This window comes from Camellia sinensis, chromosome 10, assembly GCF_055761805.1.
Source record: "Camellia sinensis isolate YWXY chromosome 10, ASM5576180v1, whole genome shotgun sequence".
Classification (NCBI taxonomy): domain Eukaryota; kingdom Viridiplantae; phylum Streptophyta; class Magnoliopsida; order Ericales; family Theaceae; genus Camellia; species Camellia sinensis.
The window spans coordinates 24,066,758-24,080,653 of NC_138970.1; the positions used below are offsets into that span (position 1 = coordinate 24,066,758).

Genomic DNA, 13,896 nt, shown 5'->3' on the forward strand with positions numbered 1-13,896 from the left:
TTTATTGGTGTTTGGAATTTGCTTATTTGGTGTCTTTTTATTTTTCCTATTTTTTATTTTCATCTTTAGTAAAAAAATTTAAAATTTCAAGAAATTTAAACTAATAAATTCAGTTTGACGATACAAACCATAAAATTAAAAAAAATTGAAAAAAAGTTCCCCAAAAAAATAAAATAATAAAAAAGTCAAAAATAGTGAACTTTTTAGACTTAAATTTTGACTTTTTAATTTTTAATTTTTTAATTTTTACTTTTTAGATTCGTCAAGAAAGTAAAAGTTTTTTGACATAATTTTGAAAAAGAGTCACCAAAAACCCAAAAAAAAAAACCTAGAAAACAAGGTGACTTTCTAAGTTGCCGTTTGACAAGTGAGTTGGGATTAAAAAAAAATACAAAAAGACAAACCAAGTTAAATAGACTAATAAGACAAAATATTATATTTAAATTATAATCATTTCATTTTTTTCTCACAAAAAAAATAAAAAAATGTCAGAAAATTCTTTCCAAAACATACAAGGTAGACCGAAGAAATTCTGCAAGCATGAAAGGCCTGGGCAAGATAACAGAGATAAAAAAAATAAATTTAAATAAAAACTTTAAGAAAAAAAAGAGAGAAACTGATGGCCTATCGATCCACATAATGGCTCTAAATTAGCTAAAAATGAGTAAATAAATGGAAATCGTCCCTCAAAGGAGGATGAAACTAGGAAGCAACCTGGAACAAATCAATCCACAATAATATCTAGCATCTAAAACACCATCCTGTGCTTAGAAATATAAAATCAAAGGAAACAAAACAATGTTTTGCAGCAATCAATTATTACAATTCTTCACAGCCATCTATGATATAACAACACAAGCTTTTCAGCTTGATTAGAGAAATGAGAGCATTCCGTACCCATGCCTGCTCTGCGAAGAAATACAATTTCGAATTTCTTCAACCTATACAAGAGATAAATGAAAATAATCAAAATTAAGTGATTTTCTAATTTCACAAGTAAATGAAATTCAATGCTGACTATGATGTATTATTATTCAAGAAAAAGAAACGAACCTTGAAAACTATGTGTATCAGCCACAAAATTCTTCAAGCACGCTGCATCAAAAACTCGAGTCTTCAATTATGCACTAACTTGGGACTGTTGTCACACTTCCTCAAATTAGCTTTCTGCAAACTGTTGGATGTGAATCTCGGCTTCAAACTAGCGCATTAACAATCCAAGGATTGCACGTCTTCATAATTGATCGAAATCTGGGGAATGTGAGCTATCTTCAGCCAATCCTCCCCAGTCTGTTTCTTGCACCGCAGCTCCAAATGTGGACATTCAACAATTTCCAGCACTTTCAGAGTCTTCTGATCCTGCAGCCCATCTGGCAAACTCCTCAGCTTAGGGCAATGGATAATCCGTAATTCTGATAATGACCGGAGGCTTCCTTGCAACGCTTGCACTGGAAGGGACGTAAGCCTATAACATCGATTTATTTCCAGTATCTGCAGAGAGTTTAGGTTTTCAAGTCCTGACAAATTTTTAAGTTTATGACAATTATCAAGGTGTAAGGACTCCAAGGCCTTAAGATTTTGAAGCAGTCCATCTGGAAGAATCTTCAAACGAGAGATGCTTATCCTAAAATAGGAAATCGAAGTAAGATCAATCACGGACCTAAGTAACATTTTATCGCATCCCTCAATTGTTAATCTCTCAAGTGCTGGAAGAAAAGGCAATCTGGTCAATTTGGGGCATCCGGATATCACCAACTCTTGTAGGCAAGGGAAAATTTCTTCTCTATCCACTGTTGTCCATTCCTCCAAGCTTGGCATTCCATCAAGGCTGAGAGTCTCCAATGCAGGAAATGCACTTTCCCCATCTCCATAATCCCCATGGTTGAAGTACTTAAGAGAACACATGCGTTCGATCTTGAGAATTTTTAGGGATTGTAGTTTGCCAAGAGGAGGAAGATGTTCACATCTTTCACAATCTATTAAAGAGATCTCAACCAGATTTTTAAGAACCAAACCCCACATCCAATTTGGAAACTTTGAACCTTGGAAGAAATTTATGCTCAACTTCTTCAGATTTGAATTAGGTTGGAGACTCTCAAGGACCTCTTCGACATTCTTTGGTTTGTTTTCTTCATTGCTCTTGCTCCAATATAATTCCAAAGAAATAAGATCGTGTTTCCCCTTCAAATTGGCCTTCTTGGCATCTTCTGAATTTCTTACATTCTCAAGTGCTGTTATGCTCAACGTACCCCCAAGATTTAATTCTTTCAACTCACCAATTTGGTAACCCTCATCTTGGCCCACAATGAATTTGCTTAGTTTTTGTAAGCAAGTTAATTGTCCCATTTTATCAGGCATTGAAGTAAGAGAATCACACCCTGTGATGTCCAAGTAAGTGAGATTTCTCATGTGCTTCATGCGTTTGGGCAACTTACGAAGATTTCGGGAATATTCTAGCATCAGTGTCTGCAGGTTTTGGAGATTACTTATTGATTCCGGTAGAATTTCTATACAAGAGAACGGCATGCGCAGATACCTAAGATGGCTGAAATTGGAAATTGAAATTGACAACTTCAAATCAGCGTCGAATCCCAAATCCAACACTCTGAGATACTTTTGTTTTGAAATGAAAGGTGACGGTTCATTTTTCCGGTAAGGTAAAATGAGAGACTGCAAAGATGGGACTTCAAGTACAATCGCATTCCAAGGAACCATCTCTCCAAAGCCAATATTAACATGCAAGTGACGAATTTTATCTGGAATTTCCATGCCCTCACGAAGCTTCATACTAGAGCATTCATATTTCATAATAGATTGTGCAAGATCATGCATAAGATCGTGCATTTTACATACTATTATTCCATTACAGATTCCAGAGTAGTATTCCTCATCCACATCTTGTAAGAAGGACCTGCAAACCAATTGCTGAAAAATCTCATCACCAGTATGTAATGTCGTTTTTCCTTTAGATGGAATAAAATCATTTGCCATCCACATCCCTATCAGCTCGTCTTTTGCCATGCTATAGTCTTTCGGGAATATACAACAATAAGCAAAACATTGCCTCAAATGTGGACTTAAGGCTTCATAGCTCAACCTCAAAGAAGGTAAAATACCACTTCCATCATCGGGCAAATCCCAAATCTCACTCTGCTTACAGATAACCATTCACTTTCACTTCTTTTAAATTGCATGAGGCTTCCCAAAGCCTTTATTGCTAAGGGTAACCCTTTGCATTTCTTCACTATTTCCTTCCCAATCAGATCCAATTGAAGGTTTTCCTCTCTTCTTTTGTTGCCAAATGCGCGTCGTTTAAACAAGGACCAAGAATCATCCTCCGACAGACAAGCCATGTCGTGTATAGGAAGTGTAGCCATGACAACAGCAACATTCTGAATCCTTGTTGTTACTATAACAGTACAACCTTTAGCTCCACACTTCAGTGCATATTTTAGCCTATCCCATTTCTCATGGTTCACATTCCATACATCGTCCAAGACAAGTAAAAATCTCTTCCCACGCAGTTTCTCTTGGAGGTGATGCAGAAGTGGATCCAAGTTTGAGATATTGCACCCACCACGTTCTATGGACTCTAAGATTGCTCTTGTTAGTCTCTCTACATCGATATCAACAGAGACACACACCCAAATTCTCAGCTCAAAGTGACTCTTCACCCTTCCATCATTGTAGATCAATTGAGCAAGTGTGGTCTTTCCAAGTCCCCCCATACCACACATAGCATACACCGAAACATCATCATCATCATCATCATCACCCGAATTATTGAGCAACATTTTAATTATCATTTCTTTCTCATCATTTCTCCCATAAATTTCCGATTCATTCACCATTGAACTAGTTTGTTCTCTCTCCATCCCACAAACTTCTCCGGTTTCCACACCTTCCCTCAAGTGAAACTTATTTTTCTCCCCTGCAATGGCATCTAACCTATCTTTCATATCATTGATCTTATGCCCCATTTTAAACCGAAATATAAGCCGGTTTCGAAGAGAGAAAGTGGCCCTTACCTGGGATTTTATGCCTCTCTCAGAATCCATCCTTCTCCGCATAGCTTCAGTCATGAACTCATCCACCAGATTGTCTGCATCATAAGCTGCGTCGTTGAGCTTTCTCAGCCAATTCTTCAGAGTCTCGCTCTTCCCTCGCTTTGTCTCTGCATCTTGTAGGACTGCTTGAATGGTACTTAGTGTGCTCTTTAAGTTCTCTAGTTCTGTCTTCAAACCCCATGCTATCCCAAACTCTTTTAGCACTAAAGAGTTCAAGGTTGCCAAAATTGATCTAACAAGCGGAGAAATGAGTAGATCAGCCATACTCTAATCTGTTTTGAGAATTGGAATTGAAATCAAAACCAGATGAGAAAAGAGTTGAATCAATTTTCACTCACAACTTTTGGAAATGTAATGAAAAGAAATGCAGACCCTCAAATGGAAACACAGCCATTAGTATTGGTTTCATTTTGTTACACATTGGGCTCCGCACGGTGTTGACTACTGCAGAGACTCGAGGAGGCATCAAGTTGGAACCGAAGAAGAAAAGATTCCATTTATATCTCTTCCTATCGTTTTCTTTCTTTTCTTTCTTTTGGTTCCCTTGAGAAGTGGTTGGTTATTTTTATTTTTTATTTTTTTTTTTGATTATTTTAGTTTAGGATTAAAAAGTTTTGTTTAGGAAGAATTTTTTTAGTTTTTTAAATTTTTTATGAGAGAAAGAATGTAATAATTATGAGTTGGATATGATATTTTATCTTATTAAGTTAAAATAGCCTATTTTATTTTATATAACTATTTTAGCCCCAACCTATCTTCCCAAGCAAGTTTTTTTTTTTTTTTTTTTTTTTTTTTTTTTTTTTTTTTTTTTTTAGCATCAAGTTGGAACCAAAGAAGAAAGATTATGGCGTGATTTGGGATAATCTAAATAAGTGTATTTTTTGACTTTTTACGAAAAGATGTACAAAAAAAATAAAAAAAATATTGTGATAAAAAAAAGATAAAAAGATAAAAAATATGTACTTATTTACATCTCTTTCCTATCATTTTCTTTATTTTCTTTTCCTTCTTGTTATTCTTTTATTTTTCAGTCATGAGCATCTCTAACCCTACACACACACACACACACACACACACACACACACACATAGATTAGACTAGTTTACACAGACTCATACAAGATACTACGAGTTATTATTACAACAGGTTTAAGTTTTATATTTTTATATATTTTTTAAAATTTTAAATATTATTTTATGAAATTAAATAGAATAAATCATTAGATATATGATAGATTTATGTGGTACAATATGTATCATTTGTTGATTTGTTATACACTTGATGATGTGGATTCCAATTCTTTTGGCATATCATTTTAGGTGAATTTATGAATCTTTAACATTTCTTCAGAATTTATAAAAAAAAAAAAACAAAATTATAGTATGTAACTTCCCTCAATAGATAAATATAATATAAATACAAAGATAATTTTCTCATCTAAAAAAAACTAAAATAAGTCAATGAACTAATAAAGAAACAGAATAAAATACATATATATATATATATATATAAATGACTAATTTTATTAATACATAAATCATACCTGCATAACAAATGATCAATTTTATTCATAAGTAAATCATTACTGTTGTGTTTAGTTGAGAGATTTGGGAAAAGATTTGGAAAAGAAAAGAGAAAATGTGTGTGAAATTATGTGAAATGTATGTATATTTTATTTACATTTCATCCACATTTTTTATTTTCCTTTCCAAATCTATTCTCAAATTCCACAACCAAACACAACATAAGTAAATTAACAATTTTTAATGATATGAAAAATATTTTTTAGTTAACTATTTTGTTAATAAATAAATCATTAAATCCATTAACAATTTTTCATGATGTGAGAAATATTTTTTTAATAAACAATTTTGATAATTTATTATTGTATAGGAGAATAAATTTTTTTTTTCGTGTATGGTGTTAAATTAAAATTTATAACAAACGATAGCTTTAATTTCTAGTATTATATGATTGATTCATATTTTAAACAAACTTTATGAATGTATTTCTAACTTGTTAAAGAATAGTAGATTTATGTTTCATAATAGACCAAGAATATTTACGTAATTACGAAAAAACTTATTTCATAATTGATCAAGAATATTTGCGTAATTATAAAAAAATCTCTTGCATAATTGACCAAGAATGTTTACATAATTACGGAAAAAACATTTACTCAATATATAGACTACCATTAATAAATTATTTAAAATGAAAGGACAAAATAAGTAAACCAATGACCAGCCATAGCAAAAAAGAGCCTCTTATATATAGATATATATATATATATATATATATATACTAATTTTTGTAAATTTCTTTACTTTATATAAATATTGCGTGGCATATGATAATTGTTTATATGTAAGTAAATACTATTTGATTGACAGCAAATATATTACTAAAAAAGAGTTTTTGGCACCATTCAAGAGTTATTGGTATATTTTAGTCTGAGATAAAAAAAGTTTCGCTTGGAATGAATTTTTTAATTTTTTTAATTTTTGTAAAAAAAATAAAATGATTATAATTTAAATATGATATTTTTTAACTTTAGATTAAAAAATCTATTTTATTTTTTTTATGACTAATTTAACTCTAATCCACCCCCACCCAACTTCCCAAACGAATGCTGTGTGAGAATTTTGAATTGTTCCTTCTTTTGATGAAATGCAAATTTTCGTTATCAACAATCGTGATTACAAAATCAAAAATACGATTAAAAAAACAAAATAATAATAATAGAGATCGTTACAAAATATAATTTCATAACTTTTAAAATGATATGAATCATTCATTCATTGTCTAAGGTCATAGAGGTTCTCTTTTATAAAGGCCCCAAACATTTTCAAAAAAAAATTAAGCTTTAGTTGTCATAATCTAAAAAAATAAAAAGTCATTATTCTATTTGAATTATATCATTTTATTTAAGTTATATTATCTCTTTATTACATCACTTCAAATCTAATTTATACTCAATTCATATTTTATAAAAAAATTAAAAAATATACTTATTTAAATCATTTTAAACAATCCTTAGAACAGCAAAAGTAAAAAAAAAAAATTGTTAGAAGCATTTACGCAACAATTGCCACGCCTGCGCCACTACATGGGCATGGATTCAAAAAAAAAAAAAAAATTTCTTTACGTCTCATCAAGCTTCAAGTGTTGCGGATTTTATACCAATTATTAGAAGTTATTTGAAATGATATAAATAAGTGTATTTTTTTATTTTTTTACGAAAAGATGTGAAAAAAATAGAGAGATGATGTGATGAAAAAAAGATAAAAAGATAGATTATTTATGAGATACCAAACTTGGCCTTAGTATTTTATATTACGGTGGTGTTTGGCAACGCGTGGGTAAGATTATTTTTAGCAATGATTTAGAATATTAATTTTAATATTTTAATAGAGTATTAATAATATGATAAGAAAAAAAATTAAGATTTAACTATCACGTCACAATAAATAAGACATACTGAGGTGTTTTGAAAAGTTTGTAAAAAGTTGACTTTTAACTTTTTATCAAACTTTTTAAGTTTTTAGAAAGTGATTTGAGAAGTTAGTAAAAAGTTGACTTTTAACTTTTTAGTTTAATATTTATTTATGGTGCCAAATCAAATTAAAATGACTGAAATGCCCTTACCCAATAAAAGAATTTTTTTTTTTTATTTTGTCATAGGCTCCAATTTATAATTTAACACTTGTGTTTTTATAACTTTTCAAACCAATTTTATTGCATTTTTGGCCACTTGTGTTTTTGAAAAATGATAAAAAAGTGACTTTTTTCCAAAGTTTTCAAAACGACACACCGTCAACTCTTTAGAATTGATTTTAAAACTCAAGAATTAAACCTTCAAAATATTTCTCGTCTATTTTAGCTTGTTTTATGAAAAAAGCTAAGAAATCTCACTGTAGCTGAGGCAGGAAAAAAAAAAGCTATGCAGCTGGATGTCACTAATAGTATGCTTGGTCGGGAAGTTTAAAGAAAAATTTGAAAAGAAAAATAGAAAAGGTAACTAAAATGTGAATAAAATATATTTAAATTTTATTTAATTTTACACACTATTTTCTTTTTTTCTTTCTCAATCCTTCTCTAAATCTCCCAATTAAACAATCATAAAGGATGAAAAGAGTATTTTATCATTTTGGTTAAACATACAGCACATAAAAAACAACATTGATAGAGATCCCTCTAATTACCACTCCACTACTCTACACACACTACTCTACACATATAACACACTACTCTACACACATAACGGGTGGAGATTAGAGAAGAAAAAAAAAAAAAAAAAATTAGCCAATGAGAAACAAAAAGAGTGGGCGAAAAAGAGAGTTTGAAACAATTTTCCATAAGAAAATCAGAGTAACAACTTCATCTGTATCACTAGTCAGCAAAGGCTGGCGGTGGCAGTGTCTTCACTGCTATGTCATTGGCTACTCCTTTTTTTTTTTTTTTTTGTTTTATTATATTTGGCATGAACAGTGTTTTGGTCTTTTTTTTTTTTTTTTTTTTTTTTTTTTTTTTTTATAGAGGAATGATATATCATTTTAATTTTGAAATTTTAATCTAGCTCTAATGATATGATAAAAAATAAAAATAAAATTAAGGTCAAAATATGACATCACAATAGGGTTCACTCCTATTAGAACTCATTTATTAGAATTTTAATTATTTTTCTTTTCTATAACACCATCGTTTCAAATACATTTTTTAATACAACAACTTAAATAAAAATTTATCCCATCTTCCTAAATATAAAAACTAAACTAACCTATTAAAATAATTAAATAGTCAAAAAAATCTAAAAAATAGTCACTTCTCAAACACTCACTACGTTTTTTTTTCCGTAAAATATCAAAAAATTATTTCAAATATATATCTTTTTTTCACCTATTTTTTTTAATAGGAAAAAGCAAAAAGTTATACCAAATTATTATGCATTCGTTTGTAATATGGGTTGGTTTTTTTGACTTTTTGTTAGCCTAGACTAAAATGTCTCGTTTGAGATGAGTTTTTTAAATTTTTTAACTTTTGTGAGAGAAAAAAATAAAATGATTATAATTTGAATATAATATTTTATCTTGTTAACTTTTTAGCATATTTTGTCTTTTTATAACTAAAATAGCCAAAAAAAAGCTTATGCCAAACATAGCCTAAAATGTGATGTTGCCCAACAAAGCCTTGCTTGATAACAGACTATTTTAGTAACTTTTTATTTTTTGGCTAAAATATGAGATAAAAAAATTAGTATGTTCGGAATGACTTTTTAATTTTTTACGAAAAAATTTGTAGAAAATATAAAGAAAAGAAAATTTTAAACTATTTGAAGTGGTTTGACTTTTTAGTTTTTTGGCTATTTTAGCCAGGGTTAAAAAGCTTGGTTTGGAAAAGATTTTTGACTTTTTTGTAAGAGAAAGAATGTAATAATTAAGGATTAGATGTGATATTTTGTCTTATTAAACTAAAAAATCTATTTTATTTTTTATGACTATTTTAATCCCAAATTCACTTCCCAAACAATGACATTGATTATTGCCTTTTTAGTTTTTTAATAATTTTTTAATTTTTATACTAAAATATTGAGTTATCAACCAAGATTCAAAATAGTTAAAAAAAAAATCAAAATGCGAACTCATTTTCCAAACCAAACCTAGAATGGAATTAAAATATTATTTTTTAACCAAACCAAATATACATGTAACAGGACAAAAATCAAAAAGGTCAAATGAAAAAAAGTAAAATGAGCCATCCACTCTAGCAGAACCTTGTCTCCTATTTTAAATAAGATATGATATAGAGTTCGTTTGGGGGAGTTGATTTTTTTTTTTTTAATTTTTTAGTTATTTTAATTTGAGATTAAAAATTTTCGTTTGGGATAGATTTTTTAATTTTTTTTTTGATTTTTTATAAGAGAAAAAATGTAATTTATCTATATCTATCTATATATACTATATATATAACCAAACGTAGTGACCTCTTAAAAAATTTTAAATTTTCAATCCTAACATCTCATTAAACTCTTTCCTAGGTGGCACATCTATTTTTCTCTCATTTTATTTTCTTATTTTTTTAAATATATTTCATCTATCTATCTATACTATATATATAACCAAACGTAGTGATCTCTTAAAAAATTTCAAATTATCAATCCTAACATTTCATTAAACTTTTTCCTAAGTGGCACATCTATTTTTCTCTCGTTCTATTTTCCTATTTTTTCTTTTTTTTTAATATATTTTATTTCACTTTTTAATTACTTAGGGCATGGATATATATAGGCCACGTTTGGTAGAGCTGTGAGAAAGTGATTATAGATTATAATTTAACAGATTATAGTTTATAACTATGAACATAAGCTGGTAACCTGTTTGGTGCAGCTGTGCGATTAAGCTGATTGGAAAAGCTTCTCATCTCCCACTCAAAGAAAAAGCTGATTTTTGATTTTAAAAAAACTATAATTTGTATTATTAAGCTGAACCAAACACACCAAAATAACTTAAATTAAGCTAAAAGCTGAAATAAGTTGAAAAGAAGCCCTACCAGACAGGGCCACAATATCATATGGATTATTTTTTTTGAGAAAAATTGTACCAATTGAGAAGAGTATTTGGAACACATTCACAAGTTTGAAAGAAATTTTTATTCAATCTCATTTATTTTTTATTATATTTTGTTCTTCAATTATAGTAATTTATGTGTTCAATTTTGTTGTAATATATAAGGAGGGCACTCAATTTAAATTTAGACATAAATAAACTTAATTATATAGTAGCTCTAAAATATTTTTTCTTATATTCTTATTTTTTTTAATTTGAGATCTTCATGAATTTAAATTTCTTTCTTTGCATATATGTAGTGAGTAGGATTAAGTTTTTAAATGATAAATTTCTCTTTTGCAGTAAAAAGTCAACTGCACAAAGGAATATTTGAAGCACAAGATTGGATTTCAAAATCCTTAATAAATATACAAATAAATTACTTCGTTTTCAACTCATAATACTATTTATATATATATATATATATATAAATATAATGAAAACCAATTGTAGACAAGGTCATTTGGATCCATTCGAAAGCAAAAACTCAAAACACATGCTTTTTTACTTAATTAGTAATTAATATTTAATAGTTAATTTCAATTACATTATTGAATGTCATGTAATTTTTAAATAGATTGGATTCAATATATGAATACTTTAATAAAAGTTTGGTTAATTTCTTATAAACAAAATTATTATTCAACTATGTTTGTGTCGAAATTATGAACACATTACATATTAATGATCAAAAAGTTAAAATTTAATTTGAATAAATATGTTTTATGTATTTAGACAAAAATCATAGGTAAGAAATTTTTTTCTATGATTGTTGAATTTTATATTCACGTGTCACTACCATAGAAATATTCATGTGTTCTATGGTTAAGACATTATTATTTAAAATGAATGATTATATTATCATATAACATATAGTAAAAACAAAACTAACTAAGATGTTAAAAAAAAAAAAAAAAGTCATGTTGTTTTGTTTTTTTTATTTAGTAGCTTCAAAATACGAAAGTTGTTGAAATTTATAGGTTATAGACACAAAAAAAAATTAAAAAAAAAAAAAAATGATCCTTGAATTTTGTTTGTAATTAAATAGCTTTAGAATACAAATGTTAAAAATAGAGTTAAAATTTGTATAATAAGATAACATAAATGTTTATTTATTAACTACACAAAATTTAAATTTTAAAAAATTATAGATTGCATTTAACTCTTATGTCATTTTAAATTACTACCGTTCTTATTTTTGAGTTCTTTTTTTACAAATTTTAAAAAATTATAGATGGCTTTTTACTCTTATCTAATTTTTAAACTACTATTCTCTCAAGCTCTTCTATTATTAGAGTTACAGAATCCTGATAGAGACTCTCAATTTTTCCCAGCCCCATCAACCCCCCCCCCCCAACACACACGTGGGGGATGGTTATTGGAAGAAGAAAAATATATATATATACATATATATATTTTCTGGCCAATCAGACCCCACTGGGGGTCTGAAACATAATGCAGAGTTATATTAGATGTTGTTTTTCTTATCAAGTTTATCTTATCTTATTCTTGAATTTTTAAATTTCAACTTTGATTTTTTTTTTTTTTTCAATCTTCATTTGATATTTACTACATTTCTCTCTACCTCATTTTTTTAGGATTTATCTAAATTTCTCTTTCTATATTCTTATAATTTATCTTCACATTTACACTTGATTTTTTTTTTATTTTTATTTAATCTTTATCTTATATTTACAAGATTTACTCTTACTCTTGATTTTCAATTAAGTTTATTCTTTTTCTATGATTTATCTGATTTTCACTTTCTATGTTCTTATAGTTTATCTTCAAATTCAAACTTAATTTATTTTTATTTTTATTTTTATCTGATATTTATAGAATCTCACTCTGACCTTTCTTTTTTAGTTGAGATCTATCAAATTTATTATTTAAGTGTAAATCTAAATTAATATCATAGAATTTTGTTATTAATTTTTAACATATTTAGTATTGTTTACCATCTTTTGTTATGTGCCTGTACATAGCAAATGTTACCACTAGTAATTATGAGTTGGATGTGATATTTTATCTTATTAAACTAAAAAAATTTATTTTTATCTTTTATGACTAAAATAACCCCAATCCAACTCAATCCAAGTTGCCAACGAAGGCATAATGAAAAATATTACGTATTCATAAATTTATATTCACAAATTCATTATAAAAAGTTGAGCCTATATAGTTGTTAAAAAAAAAAATTAAATTCTAACCAATTAAAAGTTAGCATCTATCATATCACAATATTGGGAATTAAATTGAAAAATAATAAATTTTTTTTTTTGGATTTTCAAATATTTTTATTTTGCTTTTCATTAAATTTGTTCAAAAATTTACACCCAAAAAGCTTGATTTGACATTCAAACTTGGTTTGGAAATTGAGAGGGTAATTTTTGGGAAAAATTGGGCCGAGCTGCGAGTTGGGCTTTGAGGCCCAAAACGCGAAGGATTGAGTAAAAAAGGCCGTAAAGGGTATTCCGGCCCAGGAGAGATTAAAGGCACTCCGACCCAAGCTGTTAGAGTTACTCCGGTCAAGAACGATAGATTTACTCCGGTTCTGAGGAGATGTTAACTCACTCCGGCCCAAGGAGGTGAGATTACTCCGGCTCAAGAAGAGATAGTTACTTCGGTCCAAGGAAGAGTAAAACTACTCCGGTCTGGAAGCAACTCACAGTTGGGCCGGTCTCAGTTAGTCCGGTCGCAGTATGTTCTGGGAAGGCCGGTGTCGGAATTAGTCCGGTCGTGACTTACAATGGTTAGGTCGGTCAGAACTTGTTACTTGGAAGTTTGAACTAAGCACATCAAGGTTGAACAGGGCAGCCGAAGTAAAGAGTTGGAGGAGAAGACCGAGCTAAGGATAGTTCGGCCCTCTGTGGCTCGGTATAGCCAATTTTACTTCGGTCAAATGGAAGTTCGGCCATAAAGAAAACCATCCCACTTGGTTTAAGCAGTGGGGGAGGGTGTAAAAAGATAAGCATTATCCTTAGGAGAATGAATCCTAGGAGGACTCTGCATGGGGAAGTACAAGTCCTACTAGGATTGTGCCACGGGAAACTTATAAAAGCTCACAAGCATCACCTTGGAGGAGGTAATTGAACACAATCTTTCTGAGAACTTAGAGCTTTGTCTATTTGTCAAGTTTTCTGACTTAGGCATCGGAGAGGTTTCCGGCACACACCCGCCGGCTAGCTCACGTTTGTGTTTTCAGGTGACAAAGCGACGTCGTA

General features: G+C 29.3%; 1 pseudogene across 1 annotated transcript; it reads right to left on the reverse strand.

The window, feature by feature from the left end:
* Positions 1 to 669: 669 nt before the first annotated feature.
* On the reverse strand, positions 670 to 4,571 carry LOC145801021 (disease resistance protein RGA2 pseudogene; annotated as a pseudogene). Its single transcript, XR_014341830.1, has 2 exons — positions 1,054 to 4,571; positions 670 to 941 (listed from the first exon to the last, which is right to left on the reverse strand). The product of XR_014341830.1 is annotated as a disease resistance protein RGA2 pseudogene (transcript).
* Positions 4,572 to 13,896: the final 9,325 nt, after the last annotated feature.